The sequence below is a fragment of the Lissotriton helveticus genome, chromosome 8 (genome assembly GCF_964261635.1).
Source record: "Lissotriton helveticus chromosome 8, aLisHel1.1, whole genome shotgun sequence".
Taxonomy (NCBI): domain Eukaryota; kingdom Metazoa; phylum Chordata; class Amphibia; order Caudata; family Salamandridae; genus Lissotriton; species Lissotriton helveticus.
In genome coordinates, this window is record NC_136069.1 from 401,528,960 (window position 1) to 401,543,414 (window position 14,455).

The window sequence follows — 14,455 nt, forward strand, 5'->3', positions numbered from 1 at the left end:
CCATGGTTGGAAAGGGGAGTTAGGCTGAGCTGCAGAGCGAGCATGGAGTGATCTGAGAACTAGGCCGAAAATATTCTAAGTGTGAGATTTGGCATTTTTGCTTTTTGCCTGTTTGGGGGTCTTCTACTTTTTTGCGGCTGGGTTGACGGGTCTGGGGGCTTTGCTGGGAAGGTCTAATTTCGGGCGCAAGTGGTTAGGAAAAATCCATGGTGAAAATGTTTTTCACTTTTCAGACTTTTTGCTCACTTTCGTGTTTTCGGGGGGCTGCTTGGGGGGGTTCCTGGTGTTTGGGTGGGTTGGGGGGTCTTGGAGCAATGCTGGGCATGCCTAATTTTGGTTGCAAGTGGTTTGAAGAAAATCCATGGTTGGAAATGAGAGTTAGGGCCTAGCTGCAGAGCGCGCATGGAGTGATCTGGGAACTAGGCCGAAAATATATGTGTGAGATTTAGCATTTTTGCTTTTTGCCGGTTTGGGGGTGGTCTGCCTTTTTGAGGGTGGGTTGGCGGGTCTGGGGGCATTGCTGGGAAGGTCTCATATCGGCCGCAAGTGGTTTGGAGAAAATCCATGGTGAAAAAGGGGGGTTAGGGCCTAGGGTTAGGGTTAGGGTTAGGGTTCTAAAATCGCAGTTTACACTTTACACCTAGCTTGAGGGGAAAGATCCGCAAATTTCGCCCACACTTATTTATCCTTGAAAAGGAGACTCAGAGTACGCACTTTCGAAATGATGCTTGTATGTTTTGTAATACTGTCGTCTCTGAAGCTGAAAGTGTTATTTTTGCACTACACAGCATACCTTATATTTTTTTAACTGGTTCACTTACTGTTTTCACCCATCAAAAATTACAGGACGGCTTTTACTATGTGCCATGGAACAAACGCTGAACTCAGACGCAATCCGCAATTACTCACCAGCCAGCCAGTGGACAGTGTGTCTGGTCACCAATATTCATTGACGGAGCGTAAGATGGAATGGAGGAGTATATCGCGAATAAGAGGAATGGCAGGATGCATGCAACTTCACCAATTCAACAGGACAAGTACAACATAAAGTTACAGTATTCTCTCTTAACTTCTCCTTATCTTTTAAATGTTATTGTTGTAAAAAACTTGAACTTCTACGAATGTGACGAGGTGTGTTTCTTTGTTCTCTGCTTCAAAGTCATCTCTCCAGCTATTTCATACATTTCTTTGCTATTTTTATGCAGTAGTGCACTACCTTTATGTCCCTTAAAAGATTTATGGATATCTTTGAATCCAAAAATGTGATTCTCTTCATTTGTTGTTTGTCCATGCAGTGTTTTGTTTTCTTCTCTCCACAAAACTTTTCCCAAAAAAACCCCTTCCCAGCCAATCTTCAAAAACCCTAACCCACTTCCCCCGGGCTGTGTGGTTTTTCATTGAGGTATGACTATGACAACAAGAAATTCCACACACTTGCAGGGGAGGATAAGGTCTAAGCAGCACCAGAAAAATTTTGGAAAAGGGAATTTCATGTGCGACATCGTGAATTGAGCATCAAACATCATGCGCGTACACATGACAAATCAAATGGTTAATTCTTATGTTTAAGTATCCTTTGCCTTCATAATATTTCTTATAGTAGCCATAGTCCACGAAGCTAGTAAAGTTATATTTAGAATACTTTAGCACTGCTTAGGCTACAATTTATGACACTGTTTTGTAGCGTACTATCTATCGTACTGTTTCTAATGCTATGCTCAGGCCACTCAATGTTTCATTTCCTTTTTTTCTTATGCTGCTATTGCCAGTGTGTACCACTACTACTACCAGCACAAAAATGATATTTCATCCGTCGAGGATACATGTCAACAACTAACCTTAATCACCATTTGCCATGCAGGCAGCCCTGCGGCTACCCCTATTCTGAAATACGAATCACAGGTAAGATAAGCATTTTGGAGAGGTAGAATAATGGGCTAGGACTGGGCGGAGAGCAGAGACTGGCAGTACTACTAGTAAAGTACTAGTAGGGCTACTGAATTCACTAACTTGGTTACTGGCACTTTGGTACATTTCAGTACTAGATGTTTCATTCATGCTGGTAAGTTGGAAGAAACCAAATGTCCAGTAACCACCGCCCACCCCCACTCAAAATAATATGAATGCGTATACTATGTTTTGGTATGAAAAATAATTATTAAGAAATATATCTATGTAGTCATACAATAAAATAAATTCACCCAACTCACCCCCATCCCTAACCACAACCAATGTCCAAAAGTCCAAAAGTACCCTTTCCCAAACACCCAATTCCCACCCCCCAACCGTCTTTAAAAAAGGGGCAAGGGACAGTCACTTCCTCCGGTGGCATAGTGTGGACAGCTGTTGCTGCACGTCCCGCAGCTCTTTGCGGAGGTCCCGGAGCTGGCGCTGATGTTTTTCGGCCATCCGCTCCAGGTACTCCACTCTCTTACGGAGGCGGCGCGGACGTACCATCCAGGATCTGGGGGGGGCAGCTGATCGTGTTTCTGCTGTGCGGCGTGAGGCTGTCGAGCCACGGCTCTGTTTGGCTGGAGGCTTCTGGCTGGTGGACACGGGGGCACTGGAGGAGGATGCAGTGGTTGCTGTCTCCTCCTCCTGCTCCCGAGCCCACAGCCGCCGATACTCGGCACAATTAGCCTCCAGCTTATGGGCCACAGCCATCTCCTTTCTGGTAAGCTTTGTTGGAGTAGCATCTATATGAAGAAAGAAAGAAAAATACTGTAGCCAATAGTCTTTAACATAAAGTCAAAATAATTTTACTGAAAGTTGACTCTCAGTAACACCAGCAAGTAGCAAACACAGTATAACATTTTGCCATGTATCTTTCCGCCGTCTTTGTAGGCCTGTGACATTACTGGGAGTTTCAGGAATTCCACTAGCAGGACTAATATATACATAGTCAGAGAGTACTAAAAAAAGTCTTCTGTTATTTTTTCTTGTTTTGCAAATGAAATTAGTGGTACGTGAACTTGTGGTAGCCGGCATGGCAGCTCACTCAGCTTGCAGCCAAGAAAAACAGACACAAGCCATGATGACGCAGACTCGCAGTACTTTAAGCAGTACATGCAGGTGGGGATAGGAAGCTCTTACTTTTCTATAGGGGTGGCTCTGCCACTGGCCATACTCGGTTACATCAAGGGCTACTGCTCAATGTAATGATATCTTTCGCACTGCCCCCCCTGGGCCTTTACTACAACAAAAGAAGAATGAAGATTATTTATTTCTGATTATATATCATTATCCTGCCGATCACATGATCTTTGGTTATATGATGGATGCCTTTAGGTGCTTTGTTTTGATAGATTGAGTGAACTACAGTGAAAGTCCTCCCATGACACAGCTGAAATAAAATTATTAAAAAGGGAGTGAGTGTGGAATCCATAATTGGTGGATGAAGGGACTTGACTTGATATAATGTTGTCAACTATACAATCCATACACAATAGATGCTGCGCTTGCAAAGTAAAGTACTAACCCTGGGCGAAGAACTACGCTCCGTTCGCGGAGCTTGCGGAGTTTCGGCAGCTCCGCGTTCCGTGGAGAACGCGTAGCTGTCGATTACTCCGCGATCCGGTGCGTAGCGTAGTTCTCGCGCGCTGAATAACATTATCGCGTGCGCGGCAATGGCTTACCTTCGTTCTGCGTTCGTTTTTTCCTGGTCGCTTGTGCCACCATGTTTGGAAACACTCTCGCACAGTCCCGTGCGACTGTGCGAACGCGATAACGTCATTTTGATGCGCGATAGCGTCATAAGGATGCGCGAGGATGCTTTTTGGTAAGATCGAGTTGCCGAACACGCAGAAACTGCATTCTTGCACAGAATAACTCGCAAGCATGTTAAAACCATAATAAATTCCCATTTTGGTTAGGAAAAAAAAGCAAAAAACCTTAAAGTTGTACCTTTGGCTTTATTTTTAGGGGGGAAGGACCCCTCTTTTTGTTTCTACTCTTGTTTTGAAGAGTAAGGAGGAAGGGCTCTTGAGTTTACAACTTCCTGTTCCTGTCCACCAGGCTCCTCCCAGTGCTTTGTCCATGTGGTGCTCACTTTCCTTTGGATTTTGAGCTGGAAGGATCACTTTCTGTCTGTGTTGGCTGCATTACTGATTTACCTTGGATTTAATGAGGACTTTTTGAATTGGAATTCTCTTTTTCAAGTAAGTTTGTGTAATGTATGAGTGATGTAGACTTGTGCTTGTTTGATTTGGTTTTTTTTTTAACTACAGTATTCAATCCTGGAATTAAATTATTGATGGAGGCCTGTACTTTCATGAGGTCCCAAATTGTAATTTTTTTTTAACATTGCATTTTGTGGAATTTAAAATGTTTCTAATTTTTAAGCCAATATCTGACCCTAGTACCCCATGTAGTTAGTGTGTAGGCATGCATGAGTTCATTGTATTAACTTTCTGTGGTTGGCCTGGCCATGTGTTGGCGGCCATTTTATGTTTCCAGCCACTTTGCTCTTGCCATAGGCCTCCAACCTTGTGGCCTACTCTGGCAGTAGGCCATAGGTACTACTCATAGGGTCATGAAAGTTAATCAACTGTTTTTGTGGTGTACCCTTAATGTGAAAATCATGGATGGCTTGGATTGATATAGAAAATCTTATTTTTATGTGTGGGGTATTTCTGGTTTTGGGTGTGTTTAAACTTTAAATACTCTGTCAATTTCTGCCATTAGGTAACCCTAGGAATACAGCTTGGGTAGTTTTGGTAACTTCGCACAGTGTGAGCACGTGAACTTACATTTTTTGTCTTGTTCGCGCACTCAATGTACTTGCTCGGGAACGCGAACACGACTTTTTATTCCATTCGCGCTGCCGAACATGCCGATTTAGCATTCTCGCGGACAATATGTCCCGAGTTGCATAAAAGTTTCTCAAAAATGTTGCAGGTGTTTCTTGTGCACCCAAAAAGTCCTCATTTATGTTATGTTGTCATTTGGTTGTAGTTTTCTCTTTTTGGAGCATGGACCACTTCCATTTTCTGTCCTCTATGTAATTTTTTTTTTTTATTTTGGGTGGGGTGACCAATTTGGGCGGTGGTGTGGTGTGTCCATTTTGTGAAGCAAAGCATTGTCCCTTTGCCATAGGCATTATTGTCTGTCTTCTCTTTCTTGTCATGTTGTTGTTGGTGGCCAGGCCATGTGGTGGCGGCCATTTTGTGTATGCTTCCTTTGTGATTTATTTTGCCATGTTGTTGTTGGTGGCCAGGCCATGTGGTGGAGGCCATTTTGTAAAGTTGTCCATGTTGTTGTTGGTGGCCAGGCCCTATGGTGGTGATCTTTTTGTGTATGCTTCCTTTGTGATTTATTTTGCCATGTTGTTGTTGGTGGCCAGGCCATGTGGTGGAGGCCATTTTGTGTATACATCCTTTGTGATTTTGCCATGTTGTTGTTGGTGGCCAGGCCCTATGTCGGCGGCCATTTTGTGTATACATCCTTTGTGATTTTGCCATGTTGTTGTTGGTGGCCAGGCCCTATGGTGGTGATCTTTTTGTGTATGCTTCCTTTGTGATTTATTTTGCCATGTTGTTGTTGGTGGCCAGGCCATGTGGTGGAGGCCATTTTGTGTATACATCCTTTGTGATTTTGCCATGTTGTTGTTGGTGGCCAGGCCCTATGTCGGCGGCCATTTTGTGTATACATCCTTTGTGATTTTGCCATGTTGTTGTTGGTGGCCAGGCCCTATGTCGGCGGCCATTTTGTGTGTCCTTCCTTTGTGCTTTTGCCATAGGCATAGGCCTCCAACCTTGTGGCCTACTCTGGCAGTAGGCCATAGGTACTACTCATAGTAGGGTCATGAAAGTTAATCAACTGTTTTTGTGGTGTACCCTTAATGTGAAAATCATGGATGGCTTGGATTGATATAGAAAATCTTATTTTTATGTGTGGGGTATTTCTGGTTTTGGGTGTGTTTAAACTTTAAATACTCTGTCAATTTCTGCCATTAGGTAACCCTAGGAATACAGCTTGGGTAGTTTTGGTAACTTCGCACAGTGTGAGCACGTGAACTTACATTTTTTGTCTTGTTCGCGCACTCAATGTACTTGCTCGGGAACGCGAACACGACTTTTTATTCCATTCGCGCTGCCGAACATGCCGATTTAGCATTCTCGCGGACAATATGTCCCGAGTTGCATAAAAGTTTCTCAAAAATGTTGCAGGTCTTTCTTGTGCACCCAAAAAAACAGAATTTGTCATTTGGTTGTTGTTTTTGGAGCCTGGGCAGGGGTTTGTTTGTATGTGTTTTTGCGGTGTTAGGTTTACAACCTCTGTCTTAGCCATGGGCTATTTATTCCTTGCACATTAACCTGTCATGTGCAGCAGGCATCCTCGTTTTTCTGTCCATATTGGTATCTATAGGCCTGCTTGACTTTATTGGTTCTTTCTGGACTTCATGTGGCCTTTGAGCTGTGGTGCTGCTGGACTGGTATTATTAGTCTTCTGTTTTGTCTTTTATACATTGGCCTGTGTGTCTTTCAATTGTTCATGTTGCCTTACTGCTTGTTTGACTGATGTTGTTCTGCCTTCTTTACTTGTAGGTGCACAAAAAAGACTGAGGAGGTGCTGGTTGTTTTTTCATCCATCGCTCGTTCTACTGCCAGACGGACGTCCTTCAGTTGTACGCCACGTGTGGTGTGTGACTCATCTGACCAGACATCTCTGCAATTTGTGCTGCTGTGAGCTGACTGACATCAGAAGAAGATGGGCCCTAAGAAAGCTACCAGGTCCTCCACCACAAAGAAAGTTGCTGCGAAGAAGGAACAGCAGAAGGAAGTGTCACTTAAGTCTGGTATGGACCCCAAAACCTTTTTTGGCACCCCAAAAGGTACGCCTGCAGCAGCGGGGTCTGGGGTGCAAGCTGGGACCAGCACATCTGCATTAGTGGGGGCAAGCCAGCATCCCAGGGCCAAGCACATGATGAGGGTCGAAGAGGTAGCCAGCCTTCTGCTTGCGAGCAGTGATACTGAGCCAGAACTAAACTTATCGCTGTCTCAAAGTAGTACACAATCCACGCAAGATGGAAGTGCTCAACAACCACCGCCAGCAGTAGATGTTCAACAACCACAACCACCGCCCGCAATAGGAGTTGTTCACCCACAACCACAACCACTTCCCGCAACAGTTGTTGAACAACCACAACCACCGCCCGCAACAGTTGTTGTTGAAAAACCCCAGCCCGCAATAGTACTTCCTCAAGAACAACAACCACCATCTCCGCACCAAATAGTAGTAGTTGTTCCTCCCGAAGTCGGGGCAGTTCAGGAAGTAGAGCCTCCTTCCGAGCAAGAAGAAGAGGAAGCCACTTCTGTAGGTGATCTATTTCCTTTGAATTCACCAAGGGAAAGGAGGGTTAGTGCATCGAGTTCTTCGCACAGCATCCCTTCCGATGACCTTGATACGGATTGGCAGCCACAACTATCTGCGCATTCAAAGGAGAGACATCCCAAGAAGACCATGCTAGGAAAAAGGAAGTTTCCAGGCAGGCTTGAACTTATGGAGGTCGATGTAGGTGAGCAGGATACTGCTGGTGATAAAGACGGGTCTGACACTGTCATCATCACAAGCGTTATTCCTGGTGCAGAGGATGTAGAGACCAACATTTTCACCCTATCCAGAAATGCTGCAATGACTGATGAGCAGGTACCACGCATAACTCCTACACACTCAACACCCAAAGTAACACCAGCTCCAATTTTTTCAACAGCGAAGGCCCGGCAGCATCCGACATCCAGCAGAAGCGCCACTTCAACAGAAGGAGGTAGTGGCAGTACTAGGACTGAGCTGTCCCATAGTGAAATTCCACAATCCTCCAGTCCATCCGGCATTGGCAGTGGGTCCTCCTCTTCCTATGGCAGGAGACAAAAGTTTACCTCCCCAGTGTGGGACTTCTTTACGGTTCACCCAGTTCAGGAGAACATTGCTGTATGCACCATTTGTCATGTCAATGTTAGTTGTGGTAAGCTTGGTACAAACTATGGGACTGGAGGCCAAACGACCCATTTGAAAAAAACACACTTGATTAGGTGGGAGAACCACCTTGCAAGCTTAAAAAATGTTAGCACTCGTGTTGGTGGGGATACAGTGGTACAAGGTCCACTCATGGTTGACCAGGAGGTAGAAGAAGAGGGAGACGATGACCTTCTATCTAGGAGTGGTACACAATGGACCCCTGTCGCCAGCACTGGAGTGGTAAAGTCCACATCCTCCGCATCTGCAACTTCTCAGTGGCACCAGAGTCAGCTGGAAACACCAAGGAGTGCAAAGTCTGCGATGCAAGGTGGTCCGTCTAGCACAACTCAAAGACATGCAAAGCAGCTTACCATTCCTAGCATGTTAAGGCAGGAGGGAAAGTACGAGCGGAACCACCCAGTAGCACGTTTATACAATGCCAAACCTGCGAAAATGTTAGCACTGGACCTTCTCCCATTTTCATTTGTTGAGGCTGTTGGATTTCTGGAATTAGTGGCAACCCTCTGCCCAAAATAGAACGTTCCCAGTCGCTACTATTTTGCCCGAGTGGCTGTTCCAGCACTACACCACGATGTGCTGGAATTGATTGGGAAAGCCTTACAACAGAGTGTTGTCCATTGTATCCACCTGACAACAGACATGTGGAGCAGTTGCGATGCTACAGATTTCATGTGCATCACCGCACACTGGATCTCTTTTGCAGGTGTTAAAGACAAGTTAACTTCAGGCCTCCGTGACGTTGCTGGAATTTTTAATGATACGCGCAGACATGCAACTATAGCCATGTTTGGTATGGACAAAAGTCATACTGCTGAAAACATTTTGTCTGACTTTAACGACAAGGTCTTTGAATGGCTGAAACCAAGAGGCCTTAAGATTGGTTTTGTTTCCACCGACAATGGCAGTAATGTAGTGATGGCAATGAGAGAAGGACATTATTTCAGGGTACCCTGTTTGGCACACTGCATAAACTTAGTCGTGCAAGACTTTCTGAAAAATGAAGCCAAAGTCAGCAACATAATGGCCATCTGCAGAAGAATATGCACGCACTTTAACCATTCTTTCAAAGGACGGAAGCTGCTACGGGTCATTCAGCAAGAGCATAGGTTGCCAGTCAAAGCACTGATCCAGGAGGTCCCAACACGTTGGAACTCAACTTATTTCATGCTTGAGCGTCTCTTTGAGCAGTACATCCCACTGAATGCTTATGTCATGTCAAGAAGATTAGGGGATCCTACTGTTAATCTTAAAGCCCTGACCATTGAGATGTGGCAGTGGGACCTCATTAAATGCATCACAGAGATGCTACAACCCTTTGAGGTCTTCACACGTGCAGTTAGCAGGGAGGACTGTACTATGGGCCAAGCCATCCCATTGTTGTACATGCTTGAGCAACAGGTGAAGGAGGTCTGTCAAACATACGAAGGTGACGAACAAAAAGTTGATGCATATACCTTAGCCAAGGGCTTAGTCAACCGCTTGTGTGAAAATGTAAGGCTCAACAATATTGTGTCAGGTGAACATTACATAACTGCAACAATCTTGGATCCACGGTACAAATTATTTGTCAGCAGTAACGAAGTAATTCCATTTTCAGATGAGGATGTTGACAAGTACAAAACTTCCATAGCTGCGGAAGCTAATGAGTTAGAAACTGAACGGCTGTTACTTAAAGGCCTGCCACTGCCAGCCCAGGCCAGTCCAAGTACTCCTGACGCAAGTTCTTCACAGCATGAGAGCAGTGCGTCTGCTTTCCAGCAGGCACCAACAGTACCAAAAGCAGCACCTACACGATCTGATTCAGCAGACCCAACCAAAAGCATAACTGCTTTTTTTCTACAGAAAGGGATGGGTAAGTCCGTTGCTGTTGCAAAGGGAAAAGAGGACCAGCAAAGCCGAGCACCAATGAACATTGAGCGGATGGTTCAGGCCTATCTGGATGACACAACAGAGGTGTTCATGGAGCAAAGCCCATTGGTCTATTGGTATGAAAGAAGGAGACAGTGGCCAGTGCTGAGCAGGCTGGCGATAAAGTATCTGGCTTGTCCTGTAGCCAGTGTCTCCTCTGAGCGGGTTTTCAGTGCTGCTGGTGCCATTGTCACATCGAAAAGGACTAGTCTCTCCCCCAAAAGCGTGGAGCGGCTGACAATGATAAAAATAAATCAACGCTTCATACCACCAGACTATCAAGTACGTGAATCACCGCCGGATGAAGAAAGCGAGTGCGAAGAAGACGTCCTCACTACTGGGTTACATGACCTACTTCTGTCTGAACGCACAGAGTTTGAGGACGAGCTCCTCTTCCCTGACAACTAGGACAGGTATATTAAAGGAATGATGCAATGCATTGCATAGGATTGTTTAGCCGACTCTGAGCAAATGTGCATGGAATTAAATTATACTAGTAACTTCAGACTCACGTGATGGGCAATCTTCCCATGTTATTTAATAATATAAATTATTTATGCACTTGTGACCCTACTACTACAGGTGCAGTCAGTACTTAATTTATCGTTCGTAGTTCATGTTCATGTTGCACAACGTACATTTTTTTGTGAAACAGTCCCCCCTCCACCCCCCCAACAAACACAAATGAACTTCAAATGTTTTCTTGTGAAAATATCTTTGTTTTATTTTTATATTTTCATAATGATAATGGAAAAATAAAATATATAACAAATGTAACCCCCTGACCCAGAGCTGTCCCTACCCTCCCCTAACCCCAACCAAATTTCAACCCAAATGTACACCCCAACTCCCACATCCCACCCACCAACAAAAGGATTAAAAAAGGGGCAAAAAACAGGGTCCATTTCAAAGCCGGCGGGCTTTCAGGTGTTTGTCCACCATTATCTTCACACGCTCCTCTAGACCGTCCTCCAGCTTCTTCCGCTCCTCCTCCAACTTCGCTACCCGGCGGAGAATCTTTGCTTTGAAATCACGGCACCTACACTTGCATGCATGTTGTGGTTGTTGGGGGGGGGCCGCCGAAGATGTAACAATGCGGCGGCGGGCGGCTGCCTGACCACGGCGACGTAGTCCTGCAGGCTTGGGGCCCGGGGCATTGGAAGAGGCAGCAGCTGCTGCCGCCGCCTCCTCCTCCTCCTCCTCGGCCTGATCCACCAGCCGGCGGTAGGCCTCTACAATTGCCTGCAGTTTCCGCTGCCGGGCCCGGACTGCCAACTCCTTCCTTGTTGGTTTTTGGGAAGGAGTAACTATAAAGAAAGAAACAGAATTGTTGTAATCCAAACTCCCCGCAAATCAAGAACACAACATTGATTCAACACATAGTGGGCGGCACAGTAGCACTAGCAAGCAAGCTGAGTACCAGAAATTGCGTTGCGTCTATCTTGAACATTCTACAGCCTCTATTAATTTTTTGGACTTTTTGGCACGGCATTATGCCTGCCCTATTAGCATGGGTGTACTTCAACGGTCACACACATTAGAACGAACACCTGTCTTTTTCATATCTCCTTTTGTATTATATACTCTGATTCCGGGAAGGCGGGAACACTCTCAAAGTAACATTAATTAACAGGGGGCAGCTAGTAGCACATGTCTAGTAAAGACTATAATACTTTATACCGCGCAACAAACCTTATTTGGTTTGTGTTTCACCAGCAACGACCCATGCACCCAGTCGTCCCCTCCTTCCCTTGCCTTTGGGTTTGCCCAAAACACCGCTGCTGCTGAGACTATCCACTAACCACCGGTATTGGGTGTGTCTCCCAACCACGCTGGCAGCTGTGTTTTCCCCTTTACATGATTTAACAACAACCCATGCATCCGACTGCTATCAGCCACTTGCATTACTGTAGTGGTAATGCTTAGCATGCTAATGACAAGTAAAGGTAACATCATATATTTTCCAGTAGAGTACAGTGAGAAAGTTTTCCCCTCCCACCAAGTAATGCAGATCACTATTGAATGTAACTTACCATCGCCCGCCGCTGTTGGCTCCCCCCCCACTGCTGCTGGTGTAGGTGCCTCTGTTCCTCCTGTCCCCGCCGGGATCGCTGAAGCTGCGCCGCTGTCCCCGTCGGCACTGGTCGATGGTAAGGGTTCTGCACCTATAAAAATAAGTACACCTTTTTAGATGGATGCACAGCCCCCTTTCTACTTGTTCACCAAGAATGGAGTTCTTCAAAACAGTTAAGTACAACGTACGTAATCAGTATGAGTCCACATTGCATAGTACAGCAGAGTCACTACACATATTAGCATTCAGTGTTATGGTATGGTACCCAAGCTCATCTCATCTGTCCTGCTACTCTAGTCCTTGGAAATTGGAAGTGAACTATGTAACCTTTGTACATCAATGTATCCAGTTTTGCGCATGTTAACTCGCAGCTTGTTGCGCAGTACGAGAAGACGCTCTGGGGCAACACATCATTGTTCAATGCATACACCTGAAGAGGTGGGAAAGTAAAAGGGCCCGTATTTAAGTTTTCTATGTGGATTGTGGAATAGAGTTTGCTTACAGGTTACAACTTCTTTTTAGCATGGCTGCATAAAACTGGCATAAATGTATTTCATACTGTCTAACGTGCACCACTTTTGTCATTATTTTTCGGCAGGTGAGAAGATTGCCTTCTACGAAGCGGACATTTCCATAGCTTACAAAAAAAGAGGAATATCTGACTAGTATACGTTGGTGAGAGGTCTCCGATAGTTGCCACATTTCCCTATTGTGCACTAGTAGCTGTACAAATGTTGATTACTTTATTATGCCTTTTTTAACTCTGGATTTTTTCTGGTGGGCCCTTCAACGTATTTGACGGAACAACTTAAAAACATTGATGTTACTTACTTACTTCTAACAAAATAAAGCTTTTGAATGACCACTTTGACTCTGAAGTTTATTTTCAGTGTCTGTTGTCTTAGAGACTCACACGAGTGAGTGAGCAAAAGGGGGTTTCTTAGGTAACGGTTTGTGTCCTAAAAGCATTCGGCATCTTGGTATTGGGGTTCAGGAGTGTGAATTGAATAATTGACCAATGACTCAGGCCATATAGGCTGACGTTCAGTGAATTGTGCGTTCCTCAGAGTTCTGTGACTGAGGTGTAAGTAAGGTCCAACCTGCCTATCAGTACCAACATCCAATTTTCGTGTGCATAGTTACATAGTTGTGTAATATATATATAACTCCATAGGAGATAGAATACCCACAAGACTAGTAGTGGTATACTAACGTTTACAAAAATACTAGACAAACATCATTCTGGATGCATACTTGGTTGCAGTCAATTGCCAAAGCAGACACATTACAGAGGAAAAAACAAGCACTGTTGGACTTACTGGGGACAGCAGCAGGATCCTCAGTAGAGGAGCTCTGTGTAAGTGGTGGTTCACCCGCCGACTCGGTCCCTGTATTCTGCTTGCCCCTGGGTTCTGTGGTTCATGTAAAAAATAATAAACAAAGAGAAAAACATTGAGTGCTGTGAAACATAGACATCATTGCAAAAAACACTGCTACAGTGGAACAGAGCCGGAGGCAACAAATCCATGCCAGGGGCCGCAACGCAAATATGTATCCATCCTTAGAGTATTATTAAATTAAGGATATCTATTGGTGCGGTGGCCCCTCAAGTTTGGTGCCCCTGTGCAGTTGCACAGCTTGCACATGCCCCCTAGAGCCGGCCCTGGCTGAGGTAAGAAGAACAAAGTAACGTTAGCATTCTTTGCAAGAAAAGGATTCGATTCATGCAGAAGAGAAGGCCGTGAAAAAAATGCTACAATATGCAAACTACGTACAATTATCCATCCACTGCTATTTCACTGACGGACAAAGGAAGGACAAGACTCTATTAATAGCATTAACTAACTTCAGTTCTCAACAATAAAGAAAATCTCACATCAATAAACAGCAACAGCTAGCGCCAAGTTGAAACAACACGCAAGAGCCAGTGAAGAAGAAGAACACTGTCATACAATGACAGTATATAAAACCGGAATACATCGCAAATGTAACTAGGAGCAACAGTCATCGCGTTACTTATTCAGCCAATATTTACAAAGATACAATAACAATATTTATACAACTATATATATATATATATATATATATATATATATATATATATATATATATATATATATATATATATATATATGTATATAACTATATATATATATATATAACTATATATATATATATATATATATATATATATATACATACACACTTTATTTTTGGGGTAGCCACTCACCAAGACCCACAACCTCCACACCAAGCAGGTCCAACAGGTCCTGCTCCCGGTCCAAAATGTCGGCCCAGCGGTGGGACAGCTGATGGTGGGTACGCCGGATACCGGAGCAGCGGAAGACTGCACGGCGCACCTTCGCCCACCGCCGGAGACGCTCTTCAATGCGCTGGTAGCCGGAGCCGGGCCTGCTGCCAAAGTCAAGGGGAGGTGACGTTGGATAAAAAAGACCAGGGCGGCCACCTCCTCCTCCCCAAAAAGTCGGCGGGGCG

General features: G+C 44.8%; 1 long non-coding RNA gene across 1 annotated transcript; it reads right to left on the reverse strand.

Moving 5' to 3' along the window:
* Nucleotides 1-11,001: 11,001 nt before the first annotated feature.
* LOC144771660 (uncharacterized) lies at nt 11,002-13,371 on the reverse strand. The gene is made up of 3 exons (XR_013599417.1): nt 13,279-13,371; nt 11,919-12,050; nt 11,002-11,192 (listed from the first exon to the last, which is right to left on the reverse strand). It is a non-coding gene; the product is annotated as an uncharacterized LOC144771660 (long non-coding RNA).
* Nucleotides 13,372-14,455: the final 1,084 nt, after the last annotated feature.